Below are 15,555 nucleotides of genomic sequence, written 5' to 3'. Positions count from 1 at the left end.
TCAACTTTTTCAAGTAATTGGCTCACCCACATGTGATCTTCTATTTCTATTTGATGAGCTTTGAACGTTCGATTGATAAGCAGAGATGCAGTTTCCTGTATCAGAGATAACGAAAGGTTTTCGCAAACGTCAGTTTTGGACATACTAACGCAGCAAAGCGTATAATGCCATCTCGAATTCCATTAACGAAGATCCGAACTTTCGTGTCCTCGATAAACTCCACAGATTTATGTGCGTAAGCTAAAACTCCTGCAGAAATTCATTGGCTTTCTGGCGACGATTTTCCAACTCGAGTTAGAAGATCTGCTTCCTGGACTCACTATCATACTACCTATCAACGCTTCATAACTACTAGACTCCCAGTTTGGAATAGTTTGTAATACCTCCGGTGTAGATTCATTTAATGTTTTTTTTTTCGAATTGAAACTTAAGAACATGGAACGGCACTGTGCCATCAAAAGATAGAGGTTGTACTTTGACAGAAGCTGGGGAAATAATTGGCCGATTTAATTGTAACTCGCGGAGATGACCTTGCAATTCCTCCACTTCAGTTTTAATTTTATCCCACTTTCAGTCTAAATAAAAATTGTTGGGCATTTAAATGCACCCAACATTTATTAAAATTAAAATTTTTTATATATACCTAAATATATCCGTTTAACACATGGAGAAACTATTTAAATCTTTTTTTGTGATTTTGTGATATATTAAAACAACTGATTTAAAAATTTTATTATTAATTATTATTAGTATTAGCTCTCAATTAAGAAGTGTCTTTTATAATTTTAAATTGAAAATTTATACTATTAAGCATGACATTACAAAAGATTTCATCACATACATTTCAATTCAGCGTTTTCTTTAATTTTAATTTTTTCCAATTTTGTTAGTGATCTTCAACAGCGGCAACGAATCTCTCTTTTCTAATTGCTAACTTTGTCAGTTGCCTAAGTTCAGGAGGTTTTGAGGTTTAGCAATTGCTTTCTCATTTCCATTTAGAGATGAGTTTGGCATCTCTTTATCAAGGATGACATGATACGAGACTCTCTCATTTTCCCTAATTTTTTTTTTCATTCTCTTTCCCTGCAAATATCGAAAAAGCGAAATATTTAAGCGAAGTTGTAACAGCGATAATATACAAAGGGCCGAGTAATGATGCTATGTGTGGTCAGTTATTAGACTAACTTTATTCGCAAAATTCTTCTCCTTAAATAATATTCTAAGCAATATTGCAATACCGTTCAATACATAATGCTAAGTACATAGTTTCGTTTTCTATTAGTGCATATATACATAAGTATGTAAGTTATATAAAAAACAGTTCATAAAAGGAGAATAACCCAAGTACATACTTTACTCTATTGCTCCTTCGTATATAATTTAGTTATTAACAAAAGAGAAATATAAAAAAATGGGAACGCAGCATTGCAAGAGGCTGCTTACACATTAAGCTTCATGTTAAATGGGACTAGCTAATGTGCACAAACAAATATTCATATAATTGCGTGGACGAAAACATAGCGGTAGCATAAGTGTACAAAGCAAGCGCAAGCAAGCAATAAATATGTAAGTATGTATACAATGCAAATACAATTATTAACTGCATTGCGGTGAATGACTTCTAATGCTTGCTCTTCACTATTAGGCAAATAAGTACAGAACAAGAAATAGGAAAAATATATAGAACATATGACCGTATAATGCATTGGTTCTCAATCGGTGACCCAACATCCCGGCCCCGTTGAAAGGCATTTCAAACAGGTAGAAGGGCTAGCTTGTGAATTGGTCGCCGAATGATTCCCTTCGTTGTTCGAATGTCCACCACACGCATTTTAGAGTCCTTTTCTGGGATACAGTTTATAACTCTTCCAATATGCCATTTTTATGGTGGTAAATTGTCTTCATGGATGATAACCATTGAGTTGTTGTTGATGTTTGGTCGCTCTGTAAACCACTTTGATCGTACTTGAAGTTCGTTTATGTATTCATTTGACCACCTGTTCCAAAACATCTTTTTAATGCTTGTGACCTGATTCCATCGTTGTACGTTGCTGATGTTAGCTGACAATCTCCGCTCTGGGAGTGCCCTAAGTGAATTACCAATAATAAAATGCCCCGGAGTTAATACTTCATAATCATTTGGATCCGATGACATTGGTGTTATTGGACGAGAATTTAATACAGATTCTATCTCAACCAGGACTGTTGTTAGTTCCTCAGCTGTGAGTCTTGCATTTTTGATGGTGCGGTTGGGGTGACCCTTAGCCGATTTGACTGCTGCCTCCCAAATACCACCGAAATGAGGTGCACTTGGAGGAATAAAATTGAAATTTATAAATTCATTAGCACAATATTTTATAATTTCATCTTTGTTTTCGGTTTTAAATAAAAATGACTTAAATTCAGCTAGTTTGTTGCAAGCTCAAAATTTGTTGCGTTATCGCAAAAGATGTCAGAGGGTACACCTCTTCTTCCAATCATGCGCTTCAATGACGCTAAGAAAGCGTCCGTGGATAGATCCGATACTAGTTTGATGTGAACCGCCTTTGTCGCTAGACAAACGAAGATCCCAATGTACGCTTTATAAGGTGTTTTGCCTCGAATACTCAAATATATGTTGACTGGTCCGCAGAAATCAATACCGCACCGCGCAAAAGGACGAGATGGAGTTAAACGCTCGACAGGTAACTGTCCCATTACTTTTTTCATCAGCTTTGGCTTGTAGCGTATACAATGTGTGCACGATCTGAGGATACGTGTTGCTAAATCGCGCGCATTGACTATCCAAATCTAAAGTCTTATCAGTGCTACGAGTGCCTTTGGTCCTACATGGTAGTGTTTCCGATGTAAATGACGAACGTAATGCACAACAAATTCGCATTTGTTTGGCAACAGCATTGGGTGTTTCCTTTCTTCTGGAATATCTACTGATTCCAATCGACCTCCAACTTTGAGTATTTGAAATCCTTCTATTTACTCGAGAAAAGGATTTAAATAACGTAACGGGCCATTTATCGTAAGCTCTTTCTGTAAAAGATGAATTTCATTAGCGAAATGTATGTGTTGAATATTCCAAATTATGCAAAGAGAGGCGTGATGTAACTCTTGTGGTGAAAGTAATAATGAGTCATTGAGATTAGATCCATGTCGAAATTTATTGATGAAGCGGAACATCCAAGCTATTAATCGAAGGCTGCTGGTGTAGTTACTCCGCTGATTCACAATTTCCAAAATGTAATTGGTGCTAACAATTATCTTGAATGCTGATTTTCGATTCTCTCTATCGACAACTTCCATGTCGATATCATCGCAGCTGTTCTTTGGCCATTTATCTGAGTTTTCGTATAGAAACTTTGGTCCGGTGTACCATATTGAATTAACAAGTTCCTTTACAGTACATCCTCTAGAGGCAACATCCGCCGGGTTACAATGCTTTGGTACATGTCTCCAATGAGCGCCTTTGGTTAAATCTTGAATTTCCGAAATTCGATTACCAACACAAGTCGAAAGTGTTGCAGAATGCATTTTAAGCCAATATAATACTATTTGTGAGTCTGTCCAAGGAAAAATATTCAAAGATTTGTTAGAAATTGTTGGTTTAATTTTTGCTAAAAGACGAGCAAGAAGAAGAGCGCTGAAAGTTCTAATTTGGGTAACGATTGTTTTTTGGTGGGTGCCACTATGGACTTTGCAGTGAGTAGGCGAATGGTACTAGTAGTGCCACATTTGTTGAGAACGTGAGTATATATTGCGCAGCCATATGCACGAATCGATGCGTCACAAAATCCATATATCTGATAAGCAGTTAAGAAATTTTTTCCAAGCAAATTCGATGTTCTGTGGCACAGATTTATCCCAATCCAACTTTAGTAGCCATATTTCTTGCAACAAAATTTTTTATGTTAATAACATAAACTAAAAGTCCAAGTGGGTCGTAAAGTGATGATGCAACAGAAAGGATGGAACGTTTTGTAAGTCGACCAGTCAGTGCTAGTTTGGCTTCGAATGAAAAAATAAAACAATCAAGATTTTGGTTCCATTTTAGTCCAAGTGTACTAGTGATGGATATATCTACGTTTAGATCCTTTATAGAGTCGTCTTCTGATTGATGATAATTGGAATGCGACTTTGTTAATTTAAACTGTCCTAATTCTAACAGTTGTATTATCTGTGCAAGTTCGGTTAGAGTATCAGCACCACAGAGTAGGTCGTCTACGTAGAATGATGACTTCACGATTTTTGAGCCAATTGTAAATTGTTCTGAATGCTGTTCAGCTAGATATAACAAACTCCGTATAGCAAGATATGGTGCAGCAGCCATTCCATACGTTACAGTATTTAGTTGATACGTGCGAATATCTTCAGTTGGTGAACTCCTCCGCAGAATATACTGGAAATTTCGATCATCTTCGTGCATTAATACTTGGCGATACATCTTGACTATGTCGGCAGTGAGTGCAAACCTGTGGAATCGAAAACGAATAAGAAGAAGAAAAAGTTCGCATTGAATTGTAGGGCCAACCATCTGAATATCGTTTAATGATTTTTGGGATGTGGTTCGACAGGAAGCGTCAAATACAACTCGAAGCTTTGTTGTCTTACTTGTTGGTTTTAGCACAGAATGATGTGGCATATAATAATGCGGTTCGCTAAAATTTGGATTTTTTACAACGCTCATATGACCCAAACTCTCGTAGTCGCTCATAAATTCAACGTAGTGTGCTTTCAATTGTGGTGATTTGGCTAATCGACGTTCTTGTGCAGTAAATCGTCTCAATGCCGTAGTATATGACTCGCCCAAACATGTCGGATCATCCTTGAAAGGTAATTTGACAACTATTCTGCCGCTAGGTCTTCTTGACACAGTTGAATTATGTATGTGATCGCAACTCTGTTGTTCACGAGTCCAAGGCTCTAGTATGATAGTGATTTCTTCCAATCTCCACAACTTTTCCAATTTGGCATCTAAAGATTCATTGGCTAAAAATAAACAAGATGGTTTGGATAAGCTGTTACTGCCCTTCTTATAGCGTCCCGAAACAATCCAGCCTAAGAGTGTTTTTTGCAAGATTGGTAAATTAGATCCAAGATTGATTTGTCCTACAGATAGAAGACTGAAGAACGTTTCTGTACCCAGCAACATGTCGATTTTCTTTGGTATATAAAATTCATCATCAGCGAGCGCTATATTGTGTAATATTCCATGTTGAAATATTGATTTCAGGATCTGGTTGATAAGCAATGTGCGATGTAATACAAAAAGTCAATGGAAGTTAGAAACCAGTGACTTGCGACTTTATATTAGTTGAGGTTTTGAATTTAATATTTGTTGACGATGAACCGATGCTTTGAATCTGTATGTTTTGCTTACTTCTTGGCAGAAACAACTTTTGCGAAAAATCATCTGTGATAAGATTTACCTGTAAACAGGAATCTAGCAATGCTGTACCCAATCTGTAGCTCCCCGATGCATCACGAACGAAAATTTTTGCTGTTGCAAAGATGACGTTATCCAACGACGAATTATTCCTGTGTGTATGCGCGACTGCCTCTTGTGTTGTAAATACCTGAGTAGGTGTTTGTTGGACTGGGGTAGAACCGCGGTGGAGTAAACTGTGATTTTGTCGTGCACAAACCTTGCACCTGTGTGATGATGGACAATTCGCTACTCTATGTCCCTTTGATAGGCAATTGATGCAAAGTCCAATTTTCTCTGCATGGTCGAAACGTTGAGTAATGTTTAGTGACTTAAAGCGTTCGCAATTTAAAACCTTATGGTTGTTACTGGAACAGAAATTACACGATATGTTGAAACATGAAAATGTATAGCCTCGTGGTTGATTCCTTGATTTCGAAGATAAATATTTGTTAGCACCTTGAGTTGACGACGTACAACATGCGTGTTGTCCAGTGAATCCAGGTATTGGCAGTGTCTTCCCAAAACTGCGATGCAATTCTTCCATGACGGTAGCGTTCTAAAATCTAGCGACTCCACTCACTTTTTGTTGGTCTGTTCATCAGACTTCTCCAAAATTAAATGAATAAGCATAGCTTGCGATATTTGGCTGTCGCTACCTAGCGATGTCAAGGTACCATAAATAGCTGAAGCTTTATCAAATAAACATCTTAGCTGAATGTCATTTGGTTTCATAACTGCATTTATTCCTTCCAAAAAAATTAGTGTTTTGTTATCATACCGTACCTTCAACTGTTCTAACGCCTTCGGGTAGTTTTCATTTGGCACTTGAAACGCATTTACAGTTTCTAAGGCTTGACCTTGGAGACAATTTCGCAAATGGTTGAATTTTTCAATATTAGTTAAATTGAATTCACGATCAATTATTTGCTTGAACGAGGTGATAAAATTTTGATAATTCGAATACTTGCCATCAAACGTAGGAAGCTTAAGTGGTGGAAGTTTTGAACTTGATTGTACCACGCAAGTTGTGTCCGAAAGTGAAACGTTGTTATCTTCTGCCAATTGCGATTGGATAACCAATTTAATTGTGATGTAAAGTTCTTCCAGGTCAGCACGTCCACCATCATCAGCATCTAATCTTTCGATGTCAGTTTGATTTGAGAGAATCTGCTTAAAATAGGACTCCAGGATGCCCAAACGGCATTTGTATTCCGCAGCTGAAAGAGCCTTTCCACCTGGTCGCAAGCTGGTGTAATATTTTTCTTGGTGCTGGCGCGTTGTTGTCGCTCGTTTAAAGACATTGCAGAACAGGATTTTATATATACTTTATAGAGACTTCAAAATTTTAAATAATAATATTTCTACTCCTAGTGAGTAGTTAAGCAATAAGTGATTAGTTAATTTCACCGCAAAATTTATAAAATCAAGTTATACTTATGTATGGGTATGCAACGAACATGCGAATATGAGCTACAGGCAATGGTAACGACGAGGCTTAGCGGTGACAAACTGGTGTGCTGTGCTTTGTGCGAACAATGCTGGTGACTCCAATGGTAAAGATGTCCAATGGTGACGATAATTTCCAATGACGAAAATATCCAATGACGATAATGTCCAGCGACGATAATGTCCAACGATGCAGTCTAATACTGACCACACTCCGAAATGATTTGCGAAAGAACAAAAAAACTCACTCGTGCCGCACGTTGGGCGCCAAAAAATGTAGTACACAGCTTTTTTTGTAGCCGCGCAAATATCGAAAAAGCGAAGTTGTAACAGCGATAAAATACAAAGGGCCGAGTAATGATGCTATGTGTGGTCAGTTATTAGACTAACTTTATTCGCAATATTCTTCTTCTTAAATAATATTCTAAGCAATATTGCAATACCGTTCAATACATAATGCTAAGTACATAGTTTCGTTTTCTATTAGTGCATATATACATAAGTATGTAAGTTACATAAAAACAGTTCACAAAAGGAGAATACTCCAAGTATATACTTTACTCTATTGCTCCTTCGTATATAGTTTAGTTATTAACAAAAGAGAAATATAAAAAAATGGGAACGCAGCATTGCAAGAGGCTGCTTACATATTCAGCTTACTACATGTTAAATGGGACTAGCTAATGTGCATAAACAAATATTCATATAATTGCGTGGACGAAAACATAGCGGTAGCATAAGTGTACAAAGCAAGCGCAAGCAAGTTTCAAATTTCTGAAGAGGTAGTAGTGGCTGGGAGCCAAATCTGAATGAAATGAATACGGTGGATGCTTCAGCAATTCGTATTTTAATTCGTTAAATTTGAGTTCGTTTTGTCATTGTTAAAACACCTGAGCAGGTGCATTATCTTGATGACAAATGATTTTTTTGTGCTGCATACCAGGTCTTTTCTCACGAATTTTTTCACCCCGCTGATCCAAAAGACTGCAATAATATTCAGAGTTGATTGTTTTACCTTTCTGCATATAATCAATTAACAAAATTCCTATTGAATCCAAAAAAGTGATGCCATAACCTTCTTTGCTGATCGTTGTGACCTCACCTGCTTTGTAGCTGAACAAACAGCTTCAGTCCATTGTAGACGTTTTTGTTTCAATTTAGGATTATGGTGGTAGATCCAACTCTCATCCGTACTTATAAAACGACGCAAGAAATCGGTTTTATTCTGCTTAAAATGCTCCAGACCATGCTGATAAATTTGTTTTCGATTCAGTTTATGTTGAATTGTTAACTTGTGCGGCACTAACTTTTTTATATGTAATTCTGCAGGTAAAATATAAAGTACTTGTTCGTATGAGATTCCTGTGGCATTAGCAGTTTCACGTTTAGTCAAACTTGTATCTTCACTTACAATATTATGAACTTGCTCAATGATTTCTGGTGTAGTTGTGGTTTTGGATCGTCCTTTGCGTGTTTAAATTCAGATAAGGACTCCTTATATTACACTTCTAATAATTTTTCATAAATTTCTTTTGCTTTTAAACCATTTAAAGCAAAGAATCTATTCACTGCGCAATATACAATGTTTTCCATATTAAAAAAATACTCTGACACGCAAACTTCAAACATTGTAAACAAAGAATTAATTAACAGAATGACTTGTAACTTTGCATGTGTTTTCACGACAGATAAGAACCAACTTGAGAATAAACTTTGGAGCTAGTATTTCTTGGTGAGAGCATAAACTTTTTAACTAACCTGTATATATTATTTATTGGAATTGAAAGTGGAAGATTTCTTCATCTTAACATAAAATCTTTTGTTTAGTTTGAAAATGTCATCAGATTTTAATTTTAACATTTTGTTTTGTTACCTTAATAATAATAATGTAATGTGCTCTTTATAAGAAATGTGTACAAACATGAAAAAAAAAATTTTAACAAATACAAAAAGAAATTTCTTTTTTATTCACTCTAAATATTTGCAAATTTTGATGGAAAGTTTTCATGCTGAACTTCAGTTCTTAAATTATAAAATTTAATTTTCCTATTAGTATAACTATTGTAAATTATTAAAATTTAACAATTAATATTAACTATCTATGAGCCACATATAAGCTTTTAAAAAAAATAATAATGTAATTAAAAGAAAAATTTAGTTTGTAATGAATATATTGTAACGGATTTCTCTATAATTCGTCTACCTATAACTCACTCTTGTGTTCGATCACTGGATTGTTAAACAAAAGTCTCAATTTAATGGCTGCACAATTCGGCAGCCCTTATATAGTAGATTGCTAAGGAATCTTCGCTACTCGACGTTGAAAATTCGGATAATGAGTAGTAAAGCGTTAAGTTGTTTTGATCAGAGTTCCAGAGATCCAGTTATAGGAAGCCGATTTATGGAGAAATCCGCTTTTTACTTTTTTGCTACTCGAAAATTCTGGCAACTACGAATTTCGCTATCTAGTTGTTTCTGTAAATCTGATCGTCCCGACTAGATATATGTGTGGTACCAAACGCTGCAAGCCGTTCCAGATGAACTACCTTTATTTTATTCCTTGGTCTTCCAATGGTCTGTATGGATACACAATATCATTGAGTCGTTTAATAACTTGGTATGGTCCTTCCCATTTACACTATAATTTGGGAAATAGCCCTTTCTTTCGTTGTGGGTTATATAAAAATACCTAATCTTCTTCAATAAAACCCTCAGAGTTCATTGCTTATCATTTTTGCTTTCATTTTATCGCTCATAATGTCGTCTAGGATGCTGTTGACTTCCTTAGCATTGCTTCCTCCCATGACGTTAATTCCAAATTTCAAATCAATCGGTAGTCAAAGATCATTACCAAAAATTACCCTTTCTAGAGTCTGCCCTGTTGTTTCATGAACGGCAAACCAATAAGCCATTAGGAACAAGGATATATGGACAATATTTTTGTTACTTGTCCACAACTTTCCTCAAATGTTCTTCCAAAGTTCGATTGAATCGTTCTACCATGCCATCGGACTGCGAATGTAGTGCAGATGTACGGAGTTTCCGAATACCAATCTGGCACATCAGAATGCACCCAAATTGTACTGCTTCATCTGACCGTGACTCCTGGACCTCGGTCCTTTAACAGCAATAGGCGATCCACTTCGTAACTGATTAACGACAACCAATTCAATAAAATCTTTGTTTTAATTTCTACAAAGTTTTAGTGATAGCCATGTATCCTCCACTTGGACAGTTGTGCAGTTCGTTAAGAGCTTCGGGAATTCTTACTTTCGCAACAATCATCAGAGCTCGGGTGCTTTGCCCATTTTTTCTTTCCCATTGTGGCGGCGGAACATCGCATCGAAAAATAAAATAATAAGAGAGATTATACCGCAAATACAGGAACCATAATGGTTGATGAACAATAATAAATATTTTAGTTTCCTTCACTTAATAAACCCTGGTGTTGGTCTGATTATTTCTTTTTTAAAGCGCGGCTGAAGGCCGCCAACGCAAAAATAATCTCTGCGTGAAAAAACCTTGGGACACCCCGGTGTTGGACCGACCAGGGTTATTTTTTTGGAGACCGGCCGAAAGCCCCCAACGCAAAACGGATTTCTACAAGAAAAAGTAAAATTGTCATAGAGGGTATAACATAATCCTTAACATCAATGCTCTCTAATAGTTTATTTTTCTAGGTTTTGGATTCCTGTATTTGGGGTATTATCTGTTTTCATTTCTTTCAGTTCATTTACAGAAGATATCGATAAGGTAACACTGGTTATTTGACATTTTGTTATTGTCAGAATTAATAGAATTTAACAATAATGTAAATATTAAATTAAACTATTTTTGATAATGTAGAATTAATGTGTACAAACGAATTAGTGAAATGTTAGTGGATATAAAAGTAAAAAAAAATAAGTGTATAATTCATTTTAAATCGAAAAATTGCGTACTTTATTAAATAGTGGAAATTTTCAACTTTAAACGTAAATATTTCGAAAACTATAAGTTTTCGGAGGCTATATATATTACTGATCTAAAGGATCTACTTTATCCGCCCATACCCATTTTATCCCCGAAAGCCTGGGACGGTATACTAAAGTTTTCCCAAATTGAAGAATGATTTAAATATTGAAATAAAGTTATTTTTGCATTATTTAATATAAAAAAATGTATAAAAATTAATTAGTAAAGTGTTAGTGGAAACAAAAGTGAAAAATATAAGTGTATAATTAATTTTAAATTGTAAACGTAAATATCTCGAAAACTATAAGTTTCCCGCGGATCTATATATATTCTTAATCTGGATGATCTCCTCTATCCCTGGGACGGTATTCTAAAGCCGACTAAATAAATATATGGAAACAATGTATTGAAGTGTAAGTGAATTATGAGTGCATAATAACATATATAATATAAAAACAATTAACTATAAATCAATAAATGCGAATATGTCGAAACGTATATGTTTCCGATTAGAATTAAATTTAGTTATTTTTCTTCGGCTCTAAAATTAAAACGATCTGAAATTTTGCCGCCATAAGCCTGGGCATAAGCTGAAGCCGTGTTTCACAGTAAACCGGAGATTGCCGAGGCCAACTAATAATGTAGCGTACTAATATTGTTGTCCTGGAGCCATTTGCGAGATGCCCTTGCAATATGTTTCGGATCATTGTGAATAGCTGTGAATAACCTCAATATAAGACTTTGCCGTCATTCTTCTCTCGAATTTCCCCAACCTACCAACATCATTGGTCGTCATGCCTTCCAAACTTCCAAACTTCAGCGTAGGCTTAACGTGGTGTACCTTCTCTTCTCCAGGCTAAATTTAGCGATAACTCACACCATCATTCAATAATGTTTTGATCTCGTCTTTAACTCCATCGGAGATAACCATAATTTCTTTTCCCATGTCTACCAAATATATCAACAACAATAGCGACGAAGAAACGTTACCTCGTTACGTTATTCACGCAAAAGTCTCAAATTGATCACACCTGCCTTCTGCGCATCGTTTAAATACTACTTAGGAATGTTTTCTGCCGTTACAACAACAAGAATTATCACAACCACGCTTACTGACCATATGACACTGTTTTAAATTTCATCTGATTATTTCATTTTACAGTATATAAGTAAAGCACCAACGAAGCCATCGAAATTAAACGTTGCCCAAATAGTGTCTTTAAGGTATACCGCCTCACGTCTAAAAATTATAGAAATCGGACACTAACATTTCAAGCCCCCAGCTACCGAATACCGTGAATATTTTTCCACCTTTATAAAAATATCTTAAATATGTACTTCAAATTGATTTTTGTTGATGTGTTTTTGTCTCTTGAATCTAAAATACCGACTTAAACATAATTTAGTGCGACTTTAGCAATTTTTTCACATAAATACTTACAAATGCCCCATTTTTTTATCAACGGAGATTTTGACAAATATTCTCGGTTTTGCACGAAATTTCAATGATTTCGAAATTAGTGTCATCTATAGTCACGGAATGTATTTTATCGAGTCGGTAAAAAAGTACTATTTCACTGAAAATTTTGTTTCGATACGGCTTCAATGACTTAAACGTAATTTCTTTCGATCGAATAGGTAAGTTTTTCAATCAGGGGTGTTGTAGAATCTGATAGTTGTCGGAATAGAATTGGAACCGATAAAAAAAATTTACTAGGTGCCATGAATTCAGATATTATTGGTTTGATGTTCGAAACAGAAATTGTATCGGTTTTGGATGTCATGGAAACCAATTTTATCGGTTTTGTTATCAGAAACAAATCAAGAAGATAGTCGCTGACAGAATTAAAATGTAAGTTAAGAAATTAATGTATTTTATTGGTACGAATTGCCGTATCCCTATTTCTATAGGGAAACACATAAGAATATAACACACAGTGCCACAATTATTGAGTTTATGGAAAAAAATTAAGATATTTTGAAAGGATTTACAAAAAGTAATTTAACACCATAAAAAAGGCATGTTTATTCAGGCGATAATATAAATTTGTAAAGTAATACCATGTTCCGACCTACACTTAATCAGGGGATTTAGGCTGTTGAGTAAATTATCTCACTAATCTACTAGATTTAGTAAAATTTCGTTATAAGAAAATAACACCAAATGGCTAATCTATTTGAAACCTCCCTGTGCGACTCCGATTTAGAGCCATCTGTTTGTCAGTACAGAAATTTATCACATTTTCGCAGCTGATTTAAACACTACAAATTGTCAAAGTTAAAAAATATTGTAACGGATTTCTCTATAAATCGTCTACCAAGCAACTCACTCTTGAGTTCGATCGCTGGATATTAAATCAAAGTCCCAATTTAATGGATATGCACCTTTCTTTATTTCTAATTTAAATAACATAACTCTTATTAATCGTTGTTCAAGTTTACAACTTATTGCTTATAGCTCTTTACGAAGCAGCACAGTGTCTGTTGCACAATCCGGCAGCCTTTATATAGTAGTTTGTTAACTAAACTTCACCACTCCAACATTCTGGCAACTACGAATTTAGCTGTATGGTGGATTCTGGCAATTTATCATAGATTCTATTTTGTTCTGGCATTCGTGTTCGCCAAAAAATGAGAGTAATGTGAAATGAGGCTGCTGAAGCCGATCTACTAGAGTTGTAGCGAAAAAAAGTGCCACAGCTTCGATCGGTTAGTCAAACACAGATGTTATAAATCTCCAACGGCAGTGAAACAGTCTTGATTAGTGAATAGATTATATGTAATGGAGTACTGTGATCTCCTAAAATCGTGTTTATTATTTTCATTGCTTGGGTGGGCTTTAGTTTAGCATCCCACGATTTCAGGGTTAAGAGGCGTATGGTTGGATAGAGGAGATTCTCCAGATCACGAATATATATAATTATTGCCGCCGGAAACTTATAGTTTTCGAGATATTTGCATTTTAAGTTGAAAATTTCACAAAATTCATTTTACAATTTCTCGATTTATGGTTATATTTTCTTTTATATTATGCACTTATTATACACTAACTTTTCACTTCAGTGTTTCTACATATTTATTTTATATTAAATATTTAAGTATTTGCTTTAATTAAGCATTTAATTTTTACACAATTTTCGTAATATGAACAATAACAAATGGGTTCCATGTTGTCAGATAATAAGTGTTGCCATATCTATTATATATATATATATATATATATATAAATATATATTTTGAAAGCGAATTAAAATGAACAATAAAAGAGGATTATACCCCAAATACATGAACTATTATTTTGTTCATTCCCTTCTATTGATAAATTATGGTATTGGATTGGCCAGGGTTATTTTTTTAAAGCGCGGCCGAAGGCCTCCAGTGCGGAAAGAAGTTTGACGCGATTAAATTATGAACACCCCGGTGTTGGACCGACCAGGGTTATTTTTTTGAAGCGCGGCCGAAGGCCGCCAGTGCTGAAAGAAGTTTGACGCGATTGAATTATGAACACCCCGGTGTTGGACCGACCAGGGTTATTTTTTTGAAGCGCAACCGAAGGCCGCCAGTGCAGAAAGGAGTTTGACGCGATTGAATTATCAACACCCCGGTGTTGGACCGACCAGGGTTATTTTTTTGAAGCGCGGCCGAAGGCCGCCAGTGCAGAAAGAAGTTTGACGCGATTGAATTATGAACACCCCGGTGTTGGACCGACCAAGGTTATTTTTTTGAAGCGCGAAGGCCGCCAGTGCAAATAAAAATTCTTTACAAAAAAAAGCAATGTTAAAGAGAATATATAACTCTCTATAAACTTCAATTTTTATTAAGGATAATTATAATAACAGTGAAGATTTTGAAAATTTGATACATGAATACATATGGCGTAAAAATATAGTAAATCAGCATCATGATCCATTTGTGAAATTATCAGATGCAATAAAACATACGCCATAAAACCTTTTTCTTTTATTAAAATGGAAAATTAAGTTCATAATATTTTGTAGAGGGTAATTGGGTTTTTTATTTATTTTCATTGCTTTCATCCGTTTGGATATGGCAACACTTATTATCTGACAACATGGAACCCATTTGTTATTGTTCATATTACGAAAATTGTGTAAAAATTAAATGCTTATTTAAAGCAAATACTTGAATATTTAATATAAAATAAATATGTAGAAACATTGTAGTGAAGTGTTACTGTGTAATAAGTGCATAATATAAAAGAAAAGATAACCATAAATCGAGAAATTGTAAAATGAAATTTGTGAATATTTCAACTTAAAATGCAAATATCTCGAAAACTATAAGTTTCCGGCGGCAATAATTATATATATTCGAGATCTGGAGAATCTCCTCTATCCAACCATACCCCTTTTAACCCTGAAATCGTGGGATGCTAAACTAAAGTTTTCCCCATTGCTTTCTTCATCCAATAAAAAAAAATTGCTTTCACACATTTATTCATTCATTCAGCAAACAGCTAATTCCAATATTGGTTTTGCCTTTTAAAACCAGAATTGATTGGCAATTCTGACAACTAAGCAAATTTGTCTTGGATTCCACAACACCCCTGATTGATAAATAGATAAAGATCGGGTCAATACTTCCTAGACTCCATTTGCACGTAATTAAAAAAATGGTAAATGCATAGTAACCCAACTAAGGAGACCTCAAAAATGATTTTTTTTAATTGTCTAATTTTTACGCGTAGATTACAAATCCGTGAACGGAAAGTGAAT

General features: G+C 35.1%; 1 long non-coding RNA gene across 1 annotated transcript; it reads right to left on the bottom strand.

Annotated features, from left to right (window-relative positions):
- Nucleotides 1–727: 727 nt before the first annotated feature.
- On the bottom strand, nt 728–8,565 carry LOC118679800 (uncharacterized). Its single transcript, XR_004975304.2, has 3 exons — nt 8,277–8,565; nt 7,968–8,188; nt 728–1,083 (listed from the first exon to the last, which is right to left on the bottom strand). It is a non-coding gene; the product is annotated as an uncharacterized lncRNA (long non-coding RNA).
- Nucleotides 8,566–15,555: the final 6,990 nt, after the last annotated feature.

Source organism: Bactrocera oleae, chromosome 3 (assembly GCF_042242935.1).
Source record: "Bactrocera oleae isolate idBacOlea1 chromosome 3, idBacOlea1, whole genome shotgun sequence".
Taxonomy (NCBI): domain Eukaryota; kingdom Metazoa; phylum Arthropoda; class Insecta; order Diptera; family Tephritidae; genus Bactrocera; species Bactrocera oleae.
Note: the sequence above shows the minus strand (reverse complement) of the source record. Positions and strands in the feature narration are given on the sequence as shown.